The 14,603-nt window shown below is 38.0% G+C and overlaps 1 protein-coding gene across 2 annotated transcripts in view; it reads right to left on the minus strand.

Moving 5' to 3' along the window:
- Window positions 1-14,603, minus strand: part of DCC (DCC netrin 1 receptor) — a 1,178,115-nt gene that overhangs the window by 839,446 nt on the left and 324,066 nt on the right. The window lies entirely within an intron of this gene.

Consider the following 14,603-nt stretch of genomic DNA (forward strand, 5'->3'; position numbering starts at 1 on the left):
AATAGATCAAATATTCCCTAAATCTAGCACATAGTTTTGTTCTAGTCTCCAGCCTGATCACATTCTTTCCTCTTTTCTTTTTCATTTTTTAACCAACTTCTTTCCTCCTTTTTTAGAATCCTTTTTAATTTTCATCTTTACAGTAATATTCCATCCCTTCATCGTGTTTACCCTTATTTTTGTATATATGTAAGTTTTTCTTTCTTTAAAATTTTGGGAGGTAGGTTCTTCTGACAGACCAAAATACACCCAAAATTAGCTCTGTTCTATTCACCAGCTTAATATATATATATATATATATATAGATAGATAGATAGATAGATATAGATATATAGACAAATAGATATCTTTTATTTCTTTTCTTTTTTTCTTTTCTTTTTTATCTCCTCTCTTCTCCCTCTAGTTTTGGGTCTTCCTGATCTGGTTAGTGTATATTTTTCTGGGGTTATTACTACCTTTTAGTATTTTGTTCTCTCATCCATCTATTCTTATCTGGATAAAATGACAAGATGGAAAAACTCACCACATTTAAGATAGCTGAGCTTAAAAAAAGCATGGAAGATACTAGAGAATCCTGTTCTGGAGAAATAAAATCCCTTCCTGGAGAAATAAAAGAACTAAAATCTAACCACGTTGAAATTAAAAGAAAAAAGGTATTAATGAGGTGCAATAAAAAATGGAGGCTCTTGGGGCGCCTGGGTGGTTCAGTGGGTTAAGCCGCTGCCTTCGGCTCAGGTCATGATCTCAGGGTCCTGGGATCGAGTCCCACGTCGGGCTCTCTGCTCAGCAAGAAGCCTGCTTCCCTCTCTCTCTCTCTGCCTGCCTCTCCGTCTACTTGTGATCTCTCTCTGTCAAATAAATAAATAAAAAATCTTTAAAAAAAAAAAAAAAAAATGGAGGCTCTTACTGCTAGGATAAATGAGTCAGAAGAGAGAATTAGTGATATAGAAGACCAAATGATGGAGAGTAAAAAAGCTGAGATAAAGAGAGATAAACAACTACTGGACCACAAGGGGAGAATTCAAGAGGTAAGTGATACCATAAGATGAAATAATATTAGAGTAATTGGGATCCCAGAATAAGAAGAAAAAGAAGAAGAAGAAGGAGGAAAGAGAGGGGCAGAAGGTATATTGGAGCAAATTATAGCAGAGAGTTTCCCTAATTTGGCTAAGGGAACGTGCATCAAAATCCAGGAGGCACATAGAACCCCCTCAAAATCAATAAAAATAGGTCCATAGTTCATCATCTTATAGTAAAACTTATAAATCTCAGTGACAAAGAGAAAATCCTGAAAGAAGCATGGGACAAGAGGTCTGTAACATACAATGGTAGAAATATTAGAATGGCAGCAGACCTATCCACAGAGACCCGGAAGGCCAGAAAGGACTGGCATGATATATTCAGAGCATTAAATGAGAAAAATATGCAGCCAAGAATATTATATTCAGCTAGGCTGTCGTTGAAAAGAGAAGGAGAGATAAAAAGTTTCCAGGACAGACAAAAACTAGAATAATTTGCCAACACCAAACCACGGCTATAAGAAATATTGAAAGGGGTCCTCTAAGCAAAGAGAGAGCCTAAAAGTAAAAGACCAGAAAGAAAGAGAGACATATACACTAATGGTCACCTTACAGGCAATACAACAGGGCATTAAATTCATATCTTTCAATAGTTACATTGAATGTAAATGGGCTAAATGTCCCAATCAAAAGACACAGGTTACCAGAATGGCTTTAAAAAAAAGACCCATCAATATATTGTCTACAAGGAACTCATTTTAGACCCAAAGACACCTCCAAATTTAAAGTGAGGGGGTGGAAAACAATTTTCTATGTTAATGGACATGAAAAGAAAGCTGGGGTGACAACCCTTCTATCAGATTAATTAGATTTTAAGCCAAATACTATAATAAGAGATGAGTAAGTACATTATATCATACTTAAAGAGTCTTTCCAACAAGAAGATCTAACAATTTTAAATATCTATGCCCCTAACATGGGAGCATCCAATTACATAAACCAATTAATAACAAAATTGAAGAAAAACATCAACAGTAATACAATAATACTAGGGGACTTTAATAGCTCCCTCACTGAAATAGACAGATCATCTAAGAAATGGAGGAAGACACAAAGAAATGGAAAAATGTCCCATGCTCATGAATTGGAAGAACAAATATTGTGAAAATGTCTATGTTACCTAAAGTAATCTCACATTTAATGCAATCTCTATCAAAATACCATCATTTTTTTCTTAAAGAAATGGAACAAATAATCCTAAAATTTATATGGAACTACAAAAGACCTTGATAAGCCAGAGGTACGTTGGAAAAGAAAACCAAAGTTGGTGGCATCACAATTCCAGACTTCAAGCTCTATTACAAAGTTATCATCATCAGGACAGTGTGGTACTGGCACAAAAACAAACACATAGATCAATGGAGCAGAATAGAGAGCCCATAAATGGACCCTTAACTCTATCGTCAACTAAATTTTGACAAAGCAGGAAAGAATGTCCAATGGAAAAAAGATAGTCTCTTCAACAAATGGTGTTGGGAAAATTGGAGAGCCACATGCAGAAAAATGAAACTGGACCATTTCCTTATACCACACACAAAAATAGACTCAAAATGGATGAAAGGCCTCAATATGAGATAGGAATCCATCGAAATCCTTGAGGAGAACACAGGCAGGACCCTCTTCGACCTGAGCTGCAGCAACTTCTTCTTAGAAACATCATCAAAGGCAAGGGAAGCAAGGGCAAAAATGAACTATTGGAACTTCATCAAGATCAGAAGCTTTTGCACAGCAAAGGGAACAGTCAACAAAACCAAAAGACAACTGACAGAATGGGAGAAGATATTTGCAAATGACATATCAGATAAAGGGCTAGTATTCAAAATCTATAAAGAACTTATCAAACTCAACACCCAAAGAATAAATAATCCAATCAAGAAATGGGCAGAAGACTATAAAGAAGAAATCCAAATGGCCAACAGACACACGAAAAAGTGCTCAATATCACTCCACATTAGGGAAATACAAATGAAAATCACAGTGAGATCCTACCTCACACCAGTCAGAATGGCTAAAATTAACAAGTCAGAAAATGACAGATGTTGGTGAAGATGCAGAGAAAGGGGAACCCTCCTACACTGTTGGTGGGAATGATATCTGGTGCAGCCACTCCAGAAAACAGTATCAACGTTCTTAAAAAGTTGAATATAGAGCTACCCGACCCAGCAATCGCACTACTGGGTATTTACCCTAAAGATACAAATGTAGTGATCTGAAGGGGCACCTGCACCCGAATGTTTATACCAGCAATGTCCACAGTAGTCAAACTATGGAAAGACCTTAGATGTCCATCAACAGATGAATGGATAAAGAGGTGGTATATATATATATACACATACATACATACATACAATGGAATACTGTGCAGCCATTAAAAAACCCAAATTATTGCCTTTTGCAATGATGTGGATGGAACTAGAGAGTATTATGCTAAGTGAAATAAGTCAATCAGAGAAAGCAATTGTCATTTGATCTCTCTGATATGAGGAATTTAAGAGGCAGTTTGAGGGGTCATGCGGGCTAGGGAGGGAAAAAATTAGACAAAATGGAATTGGGAGGGAGACAAACCATAGGAGACTCTCAATCTCTGGAAACAAACTGAGCGTTGCTGGGGTGTGGGGGAGAAGGGACTGGGTGGCTGGATTATGGACATTGGGGAAGATATGTGCTATGGTGAGTGCTGTGAATTGTGTAAGACCGATGATTCACAAAGCTGTACCCCTGAAGCAAACAGTATATTACATGTTAATAAAAAAAAAACAACGAAAAAAAAAAATCTTCCTGATTAAGCTTCAGCCCAAGCAACAATGATGAGATGTAGTCAGTTGGTAGAAAAACCTAACAAGAATGAGTGCATGACTATTAGAAGGAAGGAAATAAAGAGATTAGCATCCAATGCTATCATGTTCAGAATAAAGTTAAAGAGAAGCCTCAGGAGTAAAATTCCTAAGATTTGAGAGGTAGCTAACCTGAATGACATCGGTGGTGCTGAGCGCAAAGACATCCTGGGTGGGGGGCACAGTGGCCTGGCTGTGTCCCTGTGGATTAAGGCAAGATTTTCTCCAGTGTTCATGCTGATATAGATTCTATTAGTTGACCTTTGAGGAGAAGACTTGGATTGTGCCTGCTTCCCTAACAGCAGCTTTCTAATGTGAGTCATGGCTATCCATGTGCATATTTTTTTTGTTGTTTTTTTTTTCCCTCAAAGCGGGAAGGCTTTATGAGTATGAGTATAGGAATATTTTCCAATTTACCTTGGAATTCCTTCCACCTTACCCAGTCACAATTTGAAAATAGTGCCAGAAAAAGGAGTATTTAAGAAATGAAGAGCAGAGAAAGGAAGAGAGGGCAGTGGGATCGTAGAGGAAGCAAACACTATTACTCCAGTACGGCCCTGGACTACTCTTTAAGAGTTGGCTAAAGATTCTTTTGGAAAGAAAATTTCACTTGAGTCTGCTCCTCTTTCCAGCTTACATCGTCCAATATATGTGGCATTAACTGTTCCCCTCAGGGCTTATCCATTTATTTAGCAAATATTTATTGGGCTCACTCTGTGTTCCAGACATAGTTCTATACACTAGTCATAATTAATAAACATGAGAGATCAGGTCCCTGTTCTCTTGAAGCTTACTTTCTAATGGAAGAAGACAGACATCAATCAATTAATCAATCAAGAAAAGAAAAATAGCAAAGCTCTGCAGAAAACTAACATAAGGGGGTATGAGAAAAGGTGACTTGAGATCAGGGAAGGCCTCTCTCGAGGATGTAGGACAAGGGCATTCCTGATAGAGAGAACAGACAGTGCTAAAACCCTATGACAAGAGCAGTTTTGAGGTGTTCAGAAAGGACATCCGAAACAGGGCACTATGGCTGGAGAGCAATAAAGAATGTAGAGAGTAGAATGATGCACTAGCAGAGTAAGGTTGGGTAGTTTACAAGGAGCTTTAAAAGACCATTTGAGGCATTTGGATTTCATTCCAAGCTTTAACAATTAATGTAAACAGGATTGTAAGGGAAAGATAGACTCAAAGACACTAACGATCATTCTAGTAGACCAGGGGAGAGATAGTAGTGGCGTGGAGATGGTGGTAGTAGATTATTGAGTCAGGAGCAGCGTAGGCTGTGTAGGCTGTGTATTCAACGTCACGCGTCTAGGACTTGCCAGTGGCTGGGATGGAGAGATGGAGAAGAGAGGAAGCAGGAGCGTTCTAATGGTTTGTTTGCTCGCTTGTTTGATTGGAGCCACTCGTCGATAGTAGTGTCTGTTTACAAACATGAGTAAGAGGAAGATTAAATTTGAGAGAGAAAATCAAGTGTTTTCAATTTGGTTAAGTTAAATCTGATATACCTTTAAAACCAGTGGATAGATGCTAATCAGCTAGCTAATATCAATACAAAAAAAGGTGTGTTTCAGAACTAGGGAGAAAATCTACTTAGATGTGCTAGAAGGGATTTTAAGAAGAAAAAAAAGCCCATTTTAGACTTGGGGGGGGAGTGAAATTGACTGTCATCCCCCCCACTGCAACTCGAACCACACTGTACCAACATCATCTTTTTTTTTTTAAAGATTTTATTTATTTATTTGACAGACAGAGAGCACAAATAGACAGAAAGGCAGGCAGTGAGAGAAGGGGAAGCAGGCTCCCTGCTGAGCAGAGAGCCTGATGCGGGGCTCGATCCCAGGACCCTGAGATCATGACCTGAGCTGAAGGCAGAGGCTTAACCCACTGAGCCACCCAGGTGACCCCCAATAGCATCTTTTAAAAAATATATCAACAAACCAATTCAACAGGTCAAGTTAAAATGATGAATTGTAAACATTTACTGGAGACCAAGGAAGTCCTGGTATTTTTCCTCAGAGAATAAGATTTTAAAAAAGAAAGAAAGAAATTAAACATGGAATAAATAGTAAGCTAGTACCTTCAAGCTATTTGCATATTTAATTATTTAATTCTTAGAAAGATATGGGCATGTTCAACTCTACTGTGTCAGAACACAGAGAAAATATTAAGTCTTAATTGAACTAAATTGAATAAGTGTTGAAATGTGTCTTCAGAACTTAAGCAAATTTATATCTACATGGTACAAAAACAAAAAGAAATGCAAGCACACATCTGCTATGAGTACTTTGAGAAACAGGCTAATACTGAATGATAGCTGGTAATAGCAGTAGCTGTAAATTTAGGAAAATATATTTAAAGTTTTTGAAATAAATATTCACTTTGCACAAAAATGTAATGAATTCAGTTAGATTGTGATTTGTGTCATTAGTAGTTTAAACAGATTGACCACCTGTACTCTTAAAGGCCTTTTTCAGAGTTTTTATTCTTAGTTTTTGTTTTTGTTTCTCTCTGAATAGTTTAAATGCTTTGGAATTTATGTAAACAGTGAAGCCTGTCTCACGTCTTCACCCGTAGCTTCAACTAGAACCAGCCAGATGGATGAGTTTGCCCAATCACTACAAGGGACAGTTGGAACACCCGTCTTGACTGATGTTATGCAAAATGTCAGAGACTTTTGAATCTCATCTTGGCAAGACATAATGGAAACTTTCCAAATCCAAAGATTGTAGAGAGCTGTACAATCACTACATAAAGGGACTGATGTGTTGCATATTGAATTCAGGCAATGATTACATATAATTGTATCATTACCATCATTACCTAAAGTGAGATTAATGGAAGCAACTATTCAGAAAAACAAGAAAGAAATTAGCTTTGAAGTAGCATAATGAAAGATTTTAAATGTGGGAAGAATTCAGTCACATTTTAAAATTACTGGTTGTGATTCCATCAAACTCACTAACCCCCAATCTTATTCACTGCTTCAATGCATGTGCTTTATTTCATTTGGCCACACAATGATTAAAAAAGGTCAGATATATGTGGAATATAACGTCATAGCAAAGCTAATAAACCACACTGTCTAAAATGTTTAGTTTAATAAACAGACAGAGGGAGTTAGGAGAACGGATTGACAAAGCAAATAAATGAAGTGTTAAGTGTTTCTTTTTCCTTTTTTTTTTTTTTAAGCACCATCAAAATCAACACATCAGTGGTATAATCCCTGTTAGAAGCAAAGCAACGTGGTACAGATGAGGACATATATGCATATATGTTTCATGTCAAGTCAGAGGTTAGAGATTTCTAACATCCAAAAGAAGTTAAGTGAATTCATATAAGTGAATAAATGAATCCATATAATCTACATACAAGAATTCTACTGGTTGTTTTTTCCACTAGGAGCTGTGTGAATGTTCCAACTATAAATGTATATAAGACAAAGACATCTGCTAGTTCCTGACTTAGAGTAGGAAGATGTTTTGAACCATGAGTTCTGCAAAGAAAAGAAAAGGTGCTGGGATTCTAAACTAGAGCGGTCTTGACATCTGGAAATGCACTTTCATCCCCTTCCTGTAACCAATGGGTTTTTCTGAGAACCTCCAAAGACATAATGCTCATGCTCAGCAGTCCGAGACCTGGGGATGAATGTGAACACTTATTTCTGTATCTGCACTTAAATCTGGACATAGACCATGGTTTGGAAATCATTGTAGTACAGACATTTTGTCAGTTTGGTTCAATCAATATGTCAATTAATACTAAGTCATATTCATATACTATCTAAATTGTAATCTTCATGATTTATACAGTTCATTTCTTTGCACTTCTATATTCACTCTAGAAACTCAAAAGAATAAAAAAACTGTAAGTCTGGTAGTCTAGAAAACCAGTATTTATAGTGTTATAATATTTATAGTAAGAACGGCTTACCTCTTACATGGTGTAGTACTTAAACATATTTTAAGTCTTTGTTATGTATCTGTTCTTTACAAAAGCTTAAGGGATAGAACACCCAAACATCATTACCTCCTTTTATAGAGAAGGTATAAAACAGAAAGAAGATGAAGGTGAACAGATAAAGACTTAAAACCATTTCTTTCTACTCCTAGCTCAGAGCTCTTTCCAAAGAGTGCTGTCAGTTACAACCACATGGAATTAAGAACAGCTCCAGTGACAAAATTCACATTCAGCCACATCCTTTACACCTACATGGTCTGAATTACTATCACCTCCTTCTTGGCAACTGCAGTAATTCTCTTACTAGCCTCCTGTCACTACCTTCTCCTATTCTCATTATTGTTGTAGCCTACAGCAAGGCTGATTCTTCTAGATTGGTATGCTGATCATGACGCCTCCCTACTTAAAAACCTTCAATGACTTAGCACTTGTTCTTAGAAAGCCTAAAAGCTTTAACATGGTCCAACACGGTCCAGTTCTGGTGAAGACCCTCTTCCAAGTTGTTACACTGCTGACCTCTTGCCTGTGCTCACATTGTGGAAGAGGGTAAGGAGCTCTTTTATAGGAAAACGAGCCCCTTTCACAAAGGCTCCGCCCCATGACGTTAATATCTCCCAAAGGAGATGGGAGATCTCCTAGTATGACATGTTGAGCATTAGGGTTTCAACATATGAATCTGGAGGGACACAGTCATTCCGACTGAAGCAATTCCCTGCAATGTCCTGCACGATCTCGCTCCTGCTTACTGACCTTCTAGCCTCAACTCCCACAGCACATCCTCTTGCCCATGGTTCTCTAAGGCTCACTATCTTCTGTCATATTCCTTGAATTCACCAAGATCCCTCCTATCCCACTGTCTTGTTCCTAAGTTTGGAATGAATTTGCCTCTAAATCCTTTAATTAATACTTGTTTCTCCTGCTAGATTATATGTTTTGTCATAGCAGGAGTTCTTGTTGTTGCTCTGCTCAGTCTCGTGTCACCAGTAACTGGACTATAGAATGAATGTCACTTTGATATGTCTATTCATTTCTATCTAAATAGGTAAAGCGTTCTATTGAATTAAAAGCCATTCAATGTTTCATATTGACTGGTTCATATTTGGAAGTACCTTAGTGAGTAAATTGGGTAGTTAGGTAGTCCATAAACTGCCACAAATGGAACCGCATTAGCAAATTGCCCTCTCTATTTGTGCAGCTAGTAATGGCAAGTTTGGTATGGCTTTCACAAAATTAAGTGCTTTTAGTACAAATTAAGTTACCAGATTCTCAAAGCTTCTAGAATAAACCATAGTGAAAACATTTATTAACTCCCTAGATTTAAGTGAGATATATTTAGGCTAGAAATATTTTAAGTATAAAATTACAGAGTTTTCTTAGAAGATAAAGGACTCTATTTACAAACAGTGAAAGTTACATATTCACATTTTCAGTTATAAAAAAGAGACATTTAACCCTACATTCTGTTATGAAGGAAACAGTCTTCTCACATTGTCTGTTCCTCCCATTGTCCACTACTTACATTCCTGAACAAGCAGACTGAAAAGAAAACTTGATTCTAATTCAACCCAATAGTGCATTCACCATAGATCACTTGACACTCCCTAAGTCAGAATTAGCACCAGTCCTCAATATTTATAAATGCTGATGAAGGACTGATCAGAAGGTCTCCTTACTTTAAAGACACAGAGACAGAGAGAGAGAAGGGGGTTGGGGAAACCAAGAAACAGACCCCTACTAACTGTAAAGAACAAACTGATGGTTACCAGAGAGGAATTTGGTGGGGGATGGGCAAAATGACAGATGTGGATGAAGGAGTGTGACTGTTGTGATGAGCGCCTAGTGATGGATGGAAGTGTTGAATCACCAAATTGTACACCTGAAACTAATATTACACTGAACATTAACTAACTAGAATTAAAAAAAAAAAAACTTAAAAAAAATAAGAAGAGGCAATAAAGTATGATGTCTCCCCCAAATAAATGAATAAATAATTTTTCTACTTCTGAGAAGTTTCGCCTAATGCAGAATTCTCCTACTGAGAAAATTTCCCTGATGACATGGAAATTAACTGGCAAGTTTGGACTCTGAAAATAGTTGACGTGTGTGTGTGTGTGTGTGTGTGTGTGTGTGTGTGTGTGTGTGTGATTCTCAGGATTCAGATAGTAAAGACTGATTGCAAGAGGAAAAAGGACTAATGAAAAGAAAATAGCTTTAGGGTCAAACTGACCTGGAGTTGACATTCAGTTCTCTTATTTGCTTACTGTGAGCTTAGAAAGTATCATTTAACTTGTCTAGACCTCAGAGTCTTCTTTGTACAATGGGGCTAACAGAATATCTAAGGGATATGTTCCAAAACCCCCAGTGGATGCCTGAAACCATGGATAGTACTGGGCCCTATAGACGCTATGTTTTTTTCCCCATATATGCATACTCTGATAAAGTTTAATTTATAAATTCAGCACAGTAAGAGATTAACAATAATAATAAAATAGCACAATTATAATAATATACTGTAGAAAGTTATGTGAATGTTGTGTCTCTCAAAATATCTTACTGCCTTGTACTCAGCCTTCTTTTCCTGATGATGTGAGGTGATAAAATGCCTACATGATGAGATGAAGTGAGGTGAATGACACAAGCACTATGACGTTGTATTAGAAAACTGTTAACCTTTTCATTGTCAGGATGATCAGTTTCCAGTCCATAGTTGACTGCGGGTGACTGAAACCAGAGAAAGCAAAACCCTGGATGATGGGGGACTGTTGTATAGATCGAGGGAATAATCTAAAGTCTGACAAAACTAAGGACTTAGTGGTTGTCGGTCCTTACTCCCATCCCCATCCCCACACAGTAATTTATTAATGGACTCTTGGGAGATTACTGTAGCCACTGTAATTGGGAGAAGGAAGAAATAACCAGTACTTTTTTTTGTGTTTTATCTATAGATTTCATCTAACAGTGCTCTCCTTCATGTTATGTGTACTAGGCAAAAGGTAAAGCTATAGAATATATCTGCTAGTTTTAGATTTATGATGGAATATATATAGCATAACTGATGAAGGCCAGTGTACTAAGAATAGTGTGTTTGTTTTTTTCCTTTGAGGAATATCAAAGACAGGGAATATGAGCTTGGCCACTTGCACCATGAAAGCACGGATGGCGGTTACCAAAATGATATGATTTGTGACTCTGCCCACTCATTCATTCAACATTTACAAAGTTCTTACCATGTGCAAGGTACTGTGCTGTTCCATAGGAATAATGTGAGAAAGCAGCTGTGTTCCCTTCCTTGATGGAACATAGTCTCAAGATGGAGAAAGGTGGTGATATTCATTAAAGTATTTAATAAAACTGTTTAATATATAGCTAAAACTGAGATCGGCCCACGAAGGAAGGAAGTTAAGGAGCTGAGAGAATATATGTTGACTGAATCCCACATGGGTAAAGAGGTCCAGAAAGGCATCCTTATGCAACAGTATTTTGTACGGATGGAAGAATGTCCTGAGAAAGCCGGTAAAGGTCACTTGTCTTCCCTCTCTGAGAAACTGCTCATGGTTCAAGACACAGCTCCTTAAAGCCTCGTGATTCCCCCAGGCCTAGCTGGTTGCTGCCACCTCTGTCCTCCCCAAATTCTCTCCTTATGCTCTGCTTTGAGGTTTCCCATAATGTAATTATCTGTGTATATCTCTCCCCAAACGTATGGGGAGGGCAGGATGTTGTCTCATCCTCTATAACATCAATGCCCAGTACCTAAGCACACACTGGGCACCCCAGAAATGTTTCAAGAATCAACTGACCCATCTCTAACTCTTTTATGATGCCTAATACTTCCATGCAACTGTAAGGGACAGGTTGGCCAAAGGGAGTCATTTTGTGTTTCTCCAGTGAACTTAGATTGACCCCGCCCCTTCCAGATGAACTTACTCGCAAAGCCTAGATACAAGGGCAGGTCAGGCCTGGTGAAGACATCCAATCAGTGGGGCACGCATATATCTACTAGGGTAAATTGAAATTCAATTGGCCACCCGTGTGTTACCTAGCAGTTTTTTCTGTGTATGGCAGACCTAGCATGACTGTGCAGTTTTCTCTGTGTATTGCAATCTCATTGGCCACCTGTGTAAAGCCCGGCTAAACTACCTCTATAAAAGTTAGTCTGTGAGGCTGGGAGGGGTCGCCTCTTTGCAAGAGACGGCCCTGACCGGTCAGTTTGATTCTCGATGCTTAGTGCGAAATAAAGCTTTGCTTGACCTTCGCTTTTTATCAGTCTCGCTCCTTTGTTATGGACCCTAACACAACCCATTTGTTTCAATTAAGAATTAAGGTTTTTGGAGAGAAGTTTTCCTTTTCCTTTTTGACAATGGTGGAATTCTGAGCAATTTTCCCTGATTAGATGACTTTTTATTCTAGCTACAGTTTTGTTTAAACAAGATAAGGGGCACCTGGGTGGCTCAGTGGTTAAATCTCGGCCTTCAGCTCAGGTCATGAGGTTAAGCCTCAGGTCCTAATCCCAGGACCAAATAGGGCTCTCTGCTCAGCAGGGAGCCTGCTTCCCCCTCTCTCTCTACCTGCCTCTCTGTCTACTTGTGATCTCTCTCTCTCTGTCAAATAAATAAATAAAATCTTTTAAAAAAATAAATGTTTAAACAAGATATGAGGATTTTCTGAAAAGTCTATTCGGATGCAACACATTAGAAACTGACACCTCCATTCAAGGACCTGGTGACGGGAACTTTAGTAACCTAAAAGGAACCGAAGGGAACAGTAACGCGGACAACAAAGTTTTGATCCGGTGGAATAAACCTATCATACAATCTTGTAGAAATAACCAAGCAAGACTTATGGATTCTTTACAGCAACGATGAAACTGTAACTGCCAGGAAGTTCCATAAGGCTAAGTGGTACTTTGTCATGCAATAATAATTCTGTTTAGTTCAGCAAAAATGCAAGGAAATGCAGAGAACTTCCCTCCTACGGTGGTTTCTGCATTTCTGCTAGACCAGAGATACACCCTCTATGCGCCCTGCTTCCCTCATAGTACTCTGTTACCTAGCAACCAACATGTCTAGGCATTACAAGCATGGGGGTTATGTGAATATACACCCTCACTCTCCTTTAACAATAGATAGGAGGAAATGCAGTGGGGAAAACAGCTATAAATCATCATCAAAAACAAAAAAGATAACTTCTAAAAAGTTTGCTTGAGAATGCTTATTTACATGTCATTTAAATATCTTTCTCAGTGTTTGCAGGAGGGCATACTTCCTTGTTTCTGGAATCTGTTTTAATATCTGAAACTGAAAACAAAAAAACATAGTACTAGTAGGATTAGGATAATTAAGAATTCTTTCCTATAGCATTCAATAAATTCTGTGTGTGTGTGTGTGTTTGTAGTGAAATCTCTTTGATTTCATTTCCATAATTGACATTCATTTAAGACAAATTGTTATGCCCTGTGGGAAAAATAATATTTCAAAGCGTTATTCCTTGTAGACGGTCAAACTTTTCAACTGACCTTATACTCCTGGGTTGGTACGGTTGTTTCAATGAAACACTGAGAAGAAGTAGAAGATGCAGTAAAGCAGGTAACAGCCAAAGCTCAGACATGGAAGTAAGGTTGTTGCAGTCGAAAATGGAGAGGAATAAAGGACTCCAACACCAGCTGGCAGATTTAACAATGGGATCATTGATGAAAGAATGGGCCAAAGGATCGGGAAATAAAAGATGAGGAAAGAAATAAAGTGTGAGAGCCACGGGGTGGAAACAGAAGGAAGGGGTAATGAAGGCAGCAAGCAGAATTGGTTTCCTAGTGAAAAGGTTAATTAAATCTTTCATGGCATGGGATTCTTAAAGAACTACTTTTTTGACTATGTGTGTATATATTCATGCGTGTTCTTTGTAAACACACAGAGATGATAATGATTCTCTCCTAACATCCTTTCACACTGATGTTTGAGCACATTTTTTTAAAAGGACAATATTTTTTTTTAAAGCTTCTTACATGTTGAATGGAAAAAAAATTTAACACTACTGACCTGCAAATAAATTTAAGGAGCCAGAGTTTGTTCTCTTTTCACTGTTCTGCTTTATTATCTCCAAAATTTAAAACCGGCAGTGAAAAAGCAAACCTTCTATCTCTATTAAAATTAATGGCAAAATGAATCAACTCTTATAAACAATAGAAGGGACAAAACCCACAGAGCTTGAGAGCCTCAATAATATTCCCAAGACCACAAGGCTGATTTCTAAGCTGAAGAAATGATTATAGATCATCCCAGGAGGACGCCAACCAATAAGATGACAGCAGCGCTATTTGTTTCCTGCCTTTTGTGTGTTTCTTAACGTTAATCTTGCTATACTGTCACACAGATTCCAGCAGCCTGGGGCAGGTTGTGGGTGGAGTTTCCGATGTCAGTCTAAAGGGCAAATGCTGATCAGTATAATCAAGAACACACTGTCCATTCAAGGCATGACATGGTGTTTCCATCACTGTTACTCTTTCATGTCTGTCCATATAGTTTGTAAACCCTCACATGGGAGGGTAATGCATGCAGTAAATACCTTCCTTTTGTTTGTTCTGCATTTAGCCTGAGTCTTGACTTTAAAAAGCATTTGATGTATTTGTTTTCAGAATCCTGGGTTATTCTGGCTCCTGAAATAATTGCAGTTGATCAGGCTACAAGTTGTAGGAGAAAAAAAGTATTAATATATTTGCTCAACAAGAAGCCAG

The sequence above is a fragment of the Lutra lutra genome, chromosome 12 (assembly GCF_902655055.1).
Source record: "Lutra lutra chromosome 12, mLutLut1.2, whole genome shotgun sequence".
Lineage (NCBI taxonomy): Eukaryota > Metazoa > Chordata > Mammalia > Carnivora > Mustelidae > Lutra > Lutra lutra.